The 14,172-nt window shown below is 43.3% G+C and overlaps 1 non-coding gene across 1 annotated transcript; it reads right to left on the bottom strand.

The window, feature by feature from the left end:
* Nucleotides 1-3,194: 3,194 nt before the first annotated feature.
* Nucleotides 3,195-3,268, bottom strand: TRNAT-AGU (transfer RNA threonine (anticodon AGU)). The gene has a single exon. It is a non-coding gene; the product is annotated as a tRNA-Thr (tRNA).
* Between the last annotated feature and the right edge of the window lie 10,904 nt (nucleotides 3,269-14,172).

Below are 14,172 nucleotides of genomic sequence, written 5' to 3'. Positions count from 1 at the left end.
TTGCACTGCTTCTCTTGATTTTTTCTTATTTTGCAGTCTAACGATTTTCGCAACGTCATAGCTACGCCCACGCGAGTCTCTTCCGGGACGTCATCTGTGCTAGATTTCTTTATAACAAATACACCCCTAGATAAACCTGTTTCCGGAACAATATGCGCTGACAATTTCGACAACTTGCCTGTCTTTCTTGTGGTTAAGCGCAATAAAGTATTCGAAGCAAAGAAACAAGCAAAACCACTTTACGGCGATGTATCTCCGATCACATTGCGAAATTTCCGGGGCAAGATTGAGCAGATCCACTGGCAGGACGTAACAGCCTTAAATGACGCAAATGCGGCGTGTGAACATTCCTTGAATTGTTTAAAACCAGTTACTTTACTTGTTTTCCTATAAAAACCCGCTATAACAAGAAATCCTACAAGCGCTGGGTCACGCGCAAGCACATGTGAGTAATAAACGAACAAGTAAGCTTTATCGATATTTCATGAAAATCACGTGACACTGCCAAATTGGTACAATTGAAGACGTTTTGAAACAAGTTAAATAAGATGTTAAAACAACCAACAACTGAATACTACAACCGCGTCTTTTATATCGATTGCCTAAATAATTCTAAAGTTGTATGGAAAAACTAAACAACACATTACACTCAAACAAAGGCAATGATCCAATCAATAGCCTCACTATTGGCAACAAAGAGATAAATGGCACGGAGTATGCAGATTATTTTAATGACTTTTTCATTGAAATAGGGAAATGCGTCGTGCACACGCCCGAAGTATCGACTCACATTTCAAGTTAGGCCAAAGCCTATTTTTCCCCTACCCCCTGAAATCATTGCGCTGTTCCAAACATTTAAGAACAGCCACTGCTATTACGATGATAATATGGAAGTTAGACCAATTAAGCATGCGCTAGATTTGATCACCCCCGTACTAAGGCACATATTTAACGCGGCCTTCTAACAGTTGATCTTTCCAAGAAAAATGAAGACTGCGAGGGCCGTAATTATTCACAAAGGCGGCGACAGAAACATTGTCAGCAACTACGGCCTAGTTTCTATTTTACCAGTTTTTTTTTTTTTAAGTGGTTTCTAAGAAATAATTAATATCCGCATTGACAGCATTCTAAGTAACCGCCGTGGTTGCTCAGTGGCTATGGTGTTAGGCTGCTGAGCACGAGGTCGCGGGATCGAATCGCTGCTACAGCGAGCGGATTTCGATGGGGGCGAAAACACCTGTGTACTTAGATTTAGGTGCACGTTAAAGATCCCCAGGTGGTCGAAATTTCCGAAGTTCTCCACTACGGCGTGCCTCATAATGAGAAAGTGGTTTTGGCGCGTAAAACCCCATAACTTAATTTTTTAGCAGATTTTTAATTAAACATAAATTGATTACAGATATTCAAGTCGGCTTCAGGAAAGGTCTCTCCACAGAAAAACACTCTTTTAGTCCAAAAAGAAATATTATTAGAAAATTTTGCAAACGACCTTTTGACACTAGGTGTGTACCTCAATTTTAGCAAAGCGTTTGATCGTGTGCACCATTTAACTACAATTGCCCAGTTAGAAAACTACTGTTCTCGCGGAATAGCTAAAAAACTTACGCAATCTTATCTCTCCAACCGTCACGAATTTGTGGAAATAAACAAATGTAAATCACAGACGAGACTCATTCAATGGGGCGTTCCTCAGGGAAGTATTCTCGGACCGTTCCTTTTTCTTTTTTAAATTGATGACATTTTCCTGACTGATACAATTTGCAAAATTGTTCTGTACGCGAACGATCGCGCTCTGTTTGCTAGTGGTAAGGACATCGAAACAATAACACCTCGTGCGGGCAATTTCTGCCACCAGTTAAAAGAGTGGTGCCGAAAAAAGTGCCTCACAATCAACGAATCAAAAACAAAATGCCTGTTGTATCGAACGCACAAAAAAATACAGCACGTGCCGACCGCGCTATTGTAGGACTCCGCACTATCGCAATGGAAAAATCTGTTAAGACCTATGGCGTTACCTTTTCTGAACACATGTCGTGGAATGACCATGTTCGGCAGCTATCTACAAAGCTCAGCAAAACGGTTGGCATTCTAAACTGCAACCGACACTTGCTACCATGTAAGATAAAAAGCTTCGGTATAATCTCGCTCTTTTACTGCCAGCCGTGTTACTACGCACTGGTGTGGGCTAACACCCCTGCAACTAACCTAAACCAAATTAAATTACTTCAGAAGAAAGCTATTCGTGCCATAGAAAACGTACCTTATCTACAACACACAGCACCAATCCTTCAAAAACACGCGATAATGAAGGCCGAAAATATATACATATACAGACTATTGTGCAGGTACAGAAGTGCCGTCCAGGGAAGGCTTTTTACGGTTCTAGAACATGCTATTCTTAAAGAACCTAACAATGTCTATCCTTTACGCTATAGACCGCCATGACGCACACAGCTTTCTCGCGCACAACTCGCGGAACAGAACAAATTCGGCACACATTACCCTCAACACTAAATAACACGGATCAAAGACACATCGACATTTTAACTCCATCTCGTAAAACTACTTTTGAATTGCTCATGTGATTGACTTGATCAGCACGAAGTCAACTTTTTCTTTCCACGTGCACACTTTTGTCACTGTTGAAAAAATTGTCCTGCTGTATAATATTTCAAACGTTTCCTTAAACGAACTTGTAAAAGCATTGTTTATGTTGGTACCTTGTTCCTGCGATTCGTGTTTGTTTGTCTGCTTGCACGTTTGTTTATTTCAACAGAGTCACCGGAGCCTTGTGCCTTGTATGCTGGTATCGCTTTTGTGCATGGCGCTTGACTTTCGGCAGTTTCTGTATTTCTTCTTTTACCCTTTTATTATTACAATGGCGAAGCGCAAGCCTTGTGCATTCTTATTTGGTGTGCTCAAATCAATGCTTATAACCAACCATTGACACTAGAATATATTGTATGCTTACTTAGGTTTTTCCAATATTTTCTACGAGTTCTCTCCGTTACGTAAGATTTTTTTTCTTCTCTCTTTTCCGCACGCTACTACTGCTGTGTACGGGTGGCTGTAGCTTTGTCAGGCTGTAGGAGTGCAGTTTTTTCCTCCATCCACCCTTTTTTCGCTATACATAGCGCGAAAAATAAACTTCCTTGATTGACTGATAAAGAGCAAAAAAAAAAATAAGCACTGCAAGGCACCGGCGAGATTCGAACTCACGATCTCCTGTTTACTAGACAGGCGCTTTAACCAACTAAGCCACGGCGCCGACGATTCGCTGCGATGACCCAGTTTTGATGCCTGGCAAAGCTGAGTAACTGCTTAATGGCGAAATCCCCCAGCTAGGCTAGTATGAGCGTCACGTAGCAATGCGGAGCACTCACAAAACCCGTTTTGTGCATACGTAGTGTCATGCAATGCCGAGAATAACACTGGCATCTTATTTTCAAGGAAGTATTCATCGACCCATACCTGAAATACAGATAAAGTTTTTTTAATCCGACAAGCGTTAAATGCTTTAAAATTCGATTTCCCTTGCATCTTCCTTATTTCTGTCCGTTCGTCCATACATGTCATTCTGCCGACGAACGTAGTCGCCATCGAAGACACTTATCGAAGGGTTTCGTTAATGTCAGGCAACCTCGTCATGTTTGCGTGCGGGCACATGTTTCGTCATTTGTCTGTGCGTCTGAATTTAGGATTATATATATATATGTGTGTGTGTGTGTGTGTGCGTGTGTGTGTGTGTGTGTGTGTGTGTTCAAACTGAACACATTACTAAGGTCTGAAGGCGCGGACAAGTTTTGGTTTAAATCGTTTACCTGACTACGTTTTCAGATTGTCACCAACCATATGCACATGGCGTGCCATCGTAATGCTTTCGTGGTTTTCTGAAACAGCATGCGCGAAAGGCTTCTAGGAGCGTAATTCCTTAAATCGGGCTCACCATTTGGCAAGTCCTAAAACAATCAACTCTTTGTAGAGACATCCTCTAACCGAAACAAACCACATGTTTTCGGTTGCTTAGTATGCGATTCGACAACATGTAAGCACAGTCATCATCATGATTAGGCAGTTACTGTCGAATCAAAGTGTTGCTGTGTTACGAAATAGAGTATCTATAATAAATAATTCGTGCGTTAAGATAGTTGTATAAAGTCGTAGACCAGAATGGCTATTAAAAGCCTACGAAAGACAATGCTTTGTTCCCTTTTGTTTAGACTGCCATAGCAAATTAGTAGAAAGCTATAGCAACTAAGGATAGTAGTACTACCGGCCGTATATAGTTGGAAACATTCGCATACTAACTCAATTAACAAGCATGGTGTAAGCGCACGCAAGCAAGCATGAACACTACCCACTTGACGAGCGCGAATACTCGCTGTGAAAACGGCGCTGTGAGCAAGCGCGGCAGCAGCAGCGAGGAAAGCGACCTTGGCGCGGTTTATCGCTTCAACGCAAGAACGGCGAGACCGCAGCGAACACAATGGTATGATCCGCGTACACATCCCTTTCATGTTATGGCGCGCGCGACTGCGCGCAGCGGCGGAAAGTACGTAGGCAAGGTCCAAGCGGGCTCCCCGCTCCCCTCCCTCCCGCACTCCCTACCAGCTTTCCTCCATATCATGCGCGCAAGGTCGAGCCGCGATCATCAGTTCGCCTTGCGGCCGGTCGCGAAATGCACAGTTGCTGCCGGAGCACAACGAACCCTCTGCTTTCCTCCCATCCGCCCGCAACTTTCGCGCGATGGAAGGCGATGTGTTTGCTCTCAGCTTCCTTTCTTCGCGCGTGCCCGATTGAGCCGTGAACGTCGGTTTCCCTCGCGTGCTTTCACTCACACCTACACCATGCGACGCGTGGCGACATCGCACTTCATAGGGAATATCACGGCGATGGCAACGGCGAAACCGCGGCTGGAGTGTCTGCATAATTGCTATTGCTATAACAAAAACTGCACGAGGTAATTGTTCCTTGGTTTCTTTCAGGTCACATGAGAAAACTTGACCTGCAAATACCTTAAATAAATGAGCTTTTTTTAATATTTAGTGGCAATGTAAACATTCATGCAAATATTACGTGCGGTGTTTGTGCTGCATACTGCTTCTGGTAGGTGTATAGCGTATTCTGTATCTAGCGAACTTCCTATTTTTTGTTCTTTACAAGATACGAAATACTATTTGTTCTCGAACTCTGAATATTTCTTGTCATTTTCGTCTACACCGCTTTTTGAATAAATAAGAACGGTGTCACAATTCAGTTTTGAATTTTACTTCGAGTATCACATACTGAAACAAATTCACGTTTGTCGTGTTTGTTACAGTATCCGCCGGCTGTTATATTCACGTGCCTGGGTTTGTTCGAACTGAAGTAATATGACCATTGCCGTTATCAAACGAAATGCATTATTGCTATTGCTTCTATAAAAACTACTTCAGAATTTGTATTTGCATGATACTTAACAGCTTTTCATGCAACAGTACCTTGTTTTGTTTATTTCGGCAGTGGTAGGTATCATGTTAAGTATTTAAATACATCCGCAGGGACGCAACGTTTGCAATATTGCACACAGTTAAACCACGAATCGCTGCATTTTCGCATATGTATATGTTTCCTTCGTCATCGTTTGACAGTATATGATCTGTACAAGAAACAATGTTTAGAAGAATGTCCTACAGGAGAAGTCCTCATACGCACAGGGATACCTGCCTTTTATATTATAAAATAGTTATAAAATAAATATAAACACCGAAATTCAATATTTCTTGATTCATTTTATATTATTTTGTTTCCTTTTTTTCAGCGAGACGGTTGAGCGGAGTCATACAAGGATTTTCTTTCTGGGAAGGAAGGAAGGAAAGCAACTTTATTCGAGGTCTTGCAGGCCACGAGAGCTTTGGGCTCTCATGGAGTGGGCGTCTCCCATGACGGAGCCGGAAGCTTGAGTTTCCTGGCGGCATCGTGGACCTGCTGGACGGCCCAAGCTTGCGCTTGTCCGGTTCGGAGTTTATGTGAGCTTGCGAGCACGGCCAGAGTAAATGATATGCGTTAAGGGATGCATTGCAATTGGTACAATGAGCTCAGGCATGTAATGGTGTAGCCTGTTTTGCGTGGGGTATGTGTCTGTTTGTAGCAATCTGAGTGTAACCGCTTGTACTCGAGTGAGCGTGCGGTGGGGTGTGCTATACTCTCTACGTTGTACGTAGTAGTGTTTATTGATTTCATTTCATGTAGAGGGGGCGTCCTTGTTCTCCTAGTGGTCGGGTGAAGCCGCGCGATCTGTAAGCGCGCGCGCAGCCTCGTCTGCCGCCTCGTTAAAGTGCGGAGGTCACCGATCTTTGGTCCTAAGTGATCCGGGAACCAGTTTATGACGTGGTTCCTAATCTCTTTCTTTGTAACAATTCTGAGAGCCTGTGCGCAGTCCGTGCCCTTTTGGAAAGCTCTGATAGCGGCTATGGAGTCGCTGTAGATTTGGGAAAGATTGTCGTATGTGAGCGCAACAGCGATCGCAACCTGTTCAGCCTGTTCAGGCTTCCTTGCAATTACCGTGGCTGCATATCTTGTGGATCCGCGGTTCTCCACAACCACAACTGCGAAAGCTTTGTTTCCCGCGTATGCCGCCGCGTCCACAAAAGCTGAACGTTCGCGGTTCGCCAAGGCTTGGTCAAGGAGGAATTGAAGTTGAAGTTCATTCAAAATCGGAAAAGTTCACAGGAAATATTGTACAGGACATCTGAATCCCTAGCTCAAGGCTAGTTGGGATCCATGCTAGTCATAATTCACAATCTTAACAGCAATACGACAAAGTATAAATAAATCATATATACATAAACATTTATTTATGAACAAAAGGCAGAGTACGTGGAATTGCTACGAGAAACTTACAGAAAGGAATTTGTATTTAGTAAATTATACAATGCAAGAGAAATATGTAAACATATCTACCCCATAGAGATGAAAGCACTATGCAGATAATAGTAGTGAGTGATGATGGGATTTCACTGATATCGAAAAACATTTTGCTTGTTTTACTTCCGATGGTAAGCTGTTCCATACGAGTGCTCCAGTGTTCTTTCACCTTCGCCTTTCATATACATTACGCATTTTTGGCCAGAGAAAATTTCCCTTAAGTGCGCTGCGTGTATTGCTTCTGGAATGTAAAAAAAATGATACACTCAAAGGGTAGTTAGTGGTTATGCTATTACGAGTATGCAATATAGATTTAAGATTCAGTAATAAATTAAAAGACAGTATACTTAAACATTGAAACAGCGGCATTGATTAAGCATCGTAATTCAAAAAAGTCATAAATCGCAAGGCCCTTTTCTGAAGAAGTAGAATATGTTCTACATATGAAACGTATCTGTTACCCCAAGATGTAATACAGTAGGATAGATGGCTATGGAATATGCTAAAGTAAATTGTTCTTAGAGTGGCAGTGTCGATGTAATAACGGCATTTGCAATTGCGGGAATTGTCCTCTCGCTTGTCGTCTGCCCTTGTTGTTTTCGGGGCGCACGTTTCTGGGTATAGGTCGGACCATGATCTTGGCGCGGATGACCCGCGGGAGGTCCGCAAAGTCTTTTTCTGCGTTTGCTTGAGCAAAGCCGGTGCTTACCTAGGATCGTGCGCCCGGGAGGCGTCGTCCAAGGCCGAGCAAGCTGGGCGCGCTGCTGGGCTTCGGCAATATCTTCTACGGTGTTGTGCATGCCGAGGCACCCCAGCTTCTCGTTACTGGTGTTGGTCGGAATGCCGAGGGCTTGCTTGGTGACCTTTCTGATTTGGGCATTAAGTCTGTCTCTTTGGGATCATGACAAATTGAGCATTGCCGCAACGTGTGCGAAGTGACAGGTGACGAACGCGTGTATTAGTTTGACGAGATTATGTTCATTGAGGCCGCTGTGTTTATTGGCAATTCTTCTGATGAGCCTGATAGCGTTGTTTGTTTTGGTGATGAGCTTCTGAACCCTAGAGTCACTGACGTCTTTTGTCTCTACGATCAAACACAGGACTCTGATTTTGTCGACGCATGGTATGGCGCGTCCCGAATTGGTTCGAATGGTGATTTCCTGATTATAATGGACATCTGACGAGTATGGCCTGCGGCCCTTCTGCGTGGGTCTGCGTACGAACAGTTCCCACTTGGTAGGCGAGCATCTGAGTTCTGTGGGAATGAGAAACTCTTCTACGGTGTTCCCTGCTTCTTGCAAGACGTCCTGCCTGGGAAGGCTGGCGTGTTATGACGGGGTCGAAATGAAATGTCAATGCTGCTTAACGTACGTCGGAGCCCAGAATTTAAGTAGCTTTAAAATGTAATTGCCAATATTTAAAAAAATAAAGCATGCCTAGCTAGTTTCTCATTCTAATTGGACAACTTCCTTGGACGGGTTTTTTTTTTTTTTTTTTTTTTTTTTTAGCCAGCTGTCTGAAACACTTGTTTCTCATGTCACTACTCACCGGCTCCATGTTCGAGGTTATCTACGAGTTTGTAACGCCGTACTGGCAAAGGTAACGACGTCGATTTGGAGCGCTGATTGAGTGGGAGACATCCTATACAATACGCCTCCGTTCGGCCTTGCTTGAACTCAGAAACTACTCCTAGAAGTAATTTCCCCTATGTTGTCCTTGGCGTCTTTGTTTATTGGCTTCTTATGAAATAATTATTAAAAATCGTGCCGCTCGATTCTCTTTCTTCTAGTTAATTACATTACGAGGTTCTCGAATCAGGCAACATTGATACCTTCAGGTAGCACGTGTTCTTTTATTGGCCAGTTACCAACCCCGGAATAGATAATTTACTCGTGACGCAAGCGGTAGAAAGGAGGTTGCACATCCTCCGCATAGGCATTGCTCTATCCAATTCAGCTACTGCGGCGTTGTTTTTCTATCCACTTTCTCAGGTATTTACATTTCCTACTAGAAACCTGCGAGTGTTAGCCAGCGCCACCACTCGCAAACCATGGCGGCGGATGTGGAACATCATTACTGCCGCGTTCGTCACGTCTACGTGACTTTTTCGGGTGAAGGCAACTGGCCAATAAACCCACGCATGCTAACTGAAGGCATCAGTCTTGGCGGATTCAAAACCCTCGTTATGTAATAAACGAGAAAAAATGGGGTTATCTCAGGTGTCCGATCTTTATTAGGCCTGTCATAAGAAGCCAACAAACAACAGGTGGTTTAAATGCAGGGTGCAATTTACAATTCGAGGTCCTACCATGCTTGACCATTCCTCTTTTGACGGCCGAACACCATAGGTTTTATATATGTATCTTCCACGATGTTGTTAAATATTTCATTTTTTTTCGCTGAAGAGCATTGATAACGTTAGCTGGGACACACGGTTTACACAATGCGTCCCAGCTAATTTTAGCCAGGCTTAAGACATATGCGGGCGCCACAAAGCTGGACAGAACCAAGGTAATGTTGTTTAGCGTCGCATCATCATCATCATCATCCTGGTTACGCCCACTGCAGGGCAAAGGCCTCTCCCATACTTCTCCAGCTACCCTGGTCATGTACTAATTGTGGCCATGTTTTCCCTGCAAACGTCTTAATGTCATCCGCCCACCTAACTTTCTGCCGCCCCCTGCTACGCTTCCCTGCCCTTGGAATCCAGTCCGTAACCCTTAATGACCATCGTGTATCTTCCCTCCTCATTACAAGTCCGGCCCATGCCCATTTCTTTTTCTTCATTTCAACTAAGATGTCATTTACCCGCGTTTGTTCCCTCACCCAATCTGCTCTTTTCTTATCCCTTAACGTTACACCCGTCATTCTTCTTTCCATAGCTCGTTGCGTCGTCCTCAATTTCAGCAAAACCCTTTTCGTAAGCCTACAAGCTTCTGCCCCATACGTGAGTACTGGTAAGACACAGCTGTTATACACTTTTCTCTTGAGAGATAGTGGCAGCCTGGTGTTCATGATTTGAGAATCCCTGCCAAACGCACCCCAGCCCATTCTGATTCTTCTGATTATTTCACTCTCATGATCCGGATCCGCAGTCACTATCTGTCCTAAGTAGATGTATTCCCTTACCAGTTCCAGTGCCTCGCTACCTATCGTAAACTGCTGTTCTCTTCCGAGACTGTTAAACATTACTTTAGTTTTCTGCAGATTAATTTTCAGGCCCACCCTTCTGCTTTGCCTCTCCAGGTCAGTGAGCATGCATTGCAATTGGTCGCCTGAGTTACTAAGCAAGGCAATATCTTCAGTGAATCGCAAGTTGCTAAGGTATTCTCCATCAACTTTTATCCCCGATTCCTCCCACTCCAGGTCTCTGAATACCTCCTGTAAGCATGCTGTGAGTGCACACCCTTCTGCACACCCTTCTCCTGCGTCGCACAGAGTTACTCAAATTATTTTTTTTTCGTTCCACCTCATGAGCTAATATTCCTTAATTACTTGTTCAACTTCTAAAAAGATATAATGAGATGAAAAGTGTAAATCAGAAAATTGTAGAGTAACATGAGAAAACTCGATACAGCTCCGATCCAAGGTGTTCAATACGTGCTACATAGAAGTGTTTTTCCGAACGCGAAAGAAGCCCCCAAAGGCATGCAAAATTGCCTCGCGACTGGCTGCTCGAGTAACTTTCCGTGTATTACTTAGCCCCTCGATGAGGCAGCGTGTAAGGCGAGTGAGTTGAGAACAACACTTTGCAATTCCTTCAACACGGCTTAGATAATGGATCTGGGACATCCAACAGGTGCGACGTAATGCTCATGCATTTTTCTCGCATTTGCGGCTAAATTGCCGCAGATTTTTTTACAGCTTTATTTACACCTCCAATGCCACATCCCTCAAAGTGTTGTCGCAGGATATGTGACCAAAGCCACCTTTCTGGAGTAACCAACACCTGTTATGGCAGAAGAGCCCCGTCTGCCGTTCTCGCCGAGATTCATTTTCGGAGAAAAATGTAGCTGCCCGCATTGCCGGCTTTAACACGGACCGAGATCTGGGTTTGGAAGCATGGGCGTCCCCTTACAAACACTACCGAGGCAAGGAACGGGAATGCACTGATTTGCTGCTGGCCACAGGGCTACCTTCTCCTTTGCGCTTCATTTTCTTTATTCGGAAGAAATTATGCACGCCCAATGATGTCCTTAGCAGCAGAGACAAGAATATATAGCACTCAAAGACCGGTACGAGCACCAGCCGAGCGAAAAAAAAAACATTCTAATGCGAAAAAAAAAAACGAGCAGCGCTATTCCAGAGTACAACAGCAGTAATGCAGAGTGAAACAATTCAGCCAGGTACAGTAAAAAAAAATAATCCTCAAAATTTTTATCGCTCTTTGCGCTGAGCACAGAGATCACAGATGTATACAATTCTACTTGTTCGTCATTCTTTGGAAAAAGGAACTTTACCAAAGGATAGATATGGAGCTTTATTGTGTTAGTGAATCCTCGGGATGGTTCATTATAATTAGTGACGTCACGAGTGATAAGCAAGGTTCCAGGCTGAGGGATAACATACAATGTTGAACTTGGAACAGAAATTCTAGTTTAAATTTTGCATGGTGACTGCGATGCTTTTGTCCCGCTAGGGTTCATAAACTAAGTCGCAGAGTCAGTCTTGCGATTTTAAACCTGTTAAACTTCTAGCATATTTTAGTTGGACCACCTTTAGTGCCTGTATGTTGTTTTAGTTTGTCACAAACAATGGAGGCGTATTCGATCTTTGCGCTAATGAGGAATGTAAAGGCTAATAATTTTAGTTGTGCAGATTCGTGTTTCATTTGTACCTTGGAAAGCCCTCTAAACTAAACGTCGACGTCCAAATTTTACACATTTGAGTTCCAACTGAATGTGTTTATTATTGATATCGTAAACTTTTCGGCACAGAGTTAGCCAACTAACCAGGCTGTGCAACCAACCAGTATCTTTGCCATCCGACAATTGGGAATCAAGTTATAACAAAAATATCAAAGAAAACAAAAAATATTGTCACTTTTGTCTGCATATCTTGACATAAAACATGATTATATCCAAACTTACCATTGGATATCAATAATTCTAGTTGGTTGCACAGGGTAGTAAACAAGGAACGAGCGTGCAAAATTTTACTGAAAAATATTTACTCATTTCGAAGTTATAACTGTTTGCGCAAGGAGAAAGTGCAAGAAATCAAGTTTTCAGAAAAACAAGAATCAAGTTTTTCAATCCTTGTATAAACCAGATCATCATGCCCTAGAAAGTTAAAATTCACGAAGTTCATAGCTAGGGCCCTGCTTAGCTGCCACGGGCTCTCTTTTGGTTTTTGTTGCTGCTCGTCATAGATGTTTGACCTCACCCGTTGATTGACGCTGGGCCTTCTTCACGCGGTACTAGTCTCTGGTGCAACATGCTACGAGAGTGAGGTGGCCAGGTTCGATGCCTGCTTCCCTCAAATATCTGCTGTACTTCTGTTTCCATCATTGAAGTGGCACACAGCATCATATAAACCAAAAAGCAGGATGGGCATTCTTCCAGTCATAGCGTCGTCTTCTTGCATTGTGGGCAGGCCAGTTTCACAAAAACAGATGATAGGATCTCCATATCTATAATCCTATTACCTTGCAGCAGAGGTTCTTGCAGTGGCACTTCGCAATTGTTCTCCAACTTCCCAAGCTTTGCAGCACTCGCCGATACATTCACGTCCGCATGGTCTTCGGTCGGAGCATTCATCGTGTGGCGATTGACAAGAAACTTCCGTTTCAATCGCCTTTTTACCCTGAACTTGGCTTCTTATAAAAACGCCCAACGTAAGTTATTACTGTTGGTGCCAAAAAAATAATACCTCTAAAAAGGACGAATCCAGTAGCAGTGAAAGCGGTAGCATAAAGCGCACGCAAAGTCAACAACTGAGACGCCAGAGGCGCTTGTAGCGTCATGCATCCCCCTTCCGGAAATTTAAAGCAATGTTTCAAAAAACGAAGCCTTACAAATTGCCTTTAAATAATTTTTTACATATCAGACAAAGAAATATCGATAATTTTCAATATGCGCCAGTGATTATCGCCGAGTTGTCAGTTTCTGTTACCAAAACACATCAGTTTTGGTTTCGGAACTGTTCACCACCTGTTCGAAAGTTGGCTATAACTTTTGAACTAAACAAGATACGAACATGATTCCTGCTGCAAAACATTTTTGAATCTATTGGGATTCTCGAAATCCAAAAAAGAAAAACAAATGCCATTTTTACAAAAAAACAACTTTTCAAAGGCGGTGACATACCTTAAGGGTAATTTTCTCTTGCCAAAATGCGTAATATATATGGAAGACGAAGGTTAAACAACACTGGAGCATTTCTATGGAACAGCTTACCATCGGAAGTAAAACAAGCAAAATGTTTTTCGATATCAGTGAAATCCCATTATCACTCACTACTATTATCTGCATAGAGCTTTTATCTCGATGGGGTAGATAAGTTTACAATTTTCACTTCCATTCTATAATTTACTAAATGCAAATTCTTTTCTGTAAGTTTCTCGTAGACATTCCACGTACCCTGCCTTTTGGTCGTAAATGAATGTTTATGTATATATGATTTATTTATACTTTGTCGTATTGCTGTTAAGATTGTGAATTATAACTAGCATGGATCCCGACTAGCCTTGAGCTAGGGATATAGATGTCCTGTAAAACATTTCCTGTGTACTCTTCCTATTTTGAATAAACTTCAACTTCAATTCCTCCTTGACCAAGCCTTGGCGAACCGCGAACGTTCAGCTTTTGTGGACGCGGCGGCATACGCGGGAAACAAAGCTTTCGCAGTGGCGGTTGTGGAGAACCGCGGATCCCAAGATATGCAGCCACGGTAATTGCAAGGAAGCCTGAACAGGCCGAACAGGTTGCGATCGCTGTTGCGCTCAAATACGACAATCTTTCCCAAATCTACAGCGACTCCATAGCCGCTATCAGACCTTTCCAAAAGGGCACGGACTGCGCACAGGCTCTCAGAATTGTTACAAAGAAAGAGATTAGGAACCACTTCATAAACTGGTTCCCGGATCACTTAGGACCAAAGATCGGTGACGTCCCCACTTTAACGAGGCGGCAGACGAGGCTGCGCGCGCGCTTACAGATCGCGCGGCTTCACCCGACCACTAGGAGAACAAGGACGCCCCCTCTACATGAAATGAAATCAATAAACACTACTACGTACAACGTAGAGAGTATAGCACACCACACC

Source organism: Dermacentor andersoni, chromosome 6 (genome assembly GCF_023375885.2).
Source record: "Dermacentor andersoni chromosome 6, qqDerAnde1_hic_scaffold, whole genome shotgun sequence".
NCBI classification, from domain to species: Eukaryota; Metazoa; Arthropoda; class Arachnida; order Ixodida; family Ixodidae; genus Dermacentor; species Dermacentor andersoni.
The sequence above is the reverse complement of the archived record's forward strand: the minus strand, read 5'-3'. Positions and strand labels throughout refer to the sequence as shown.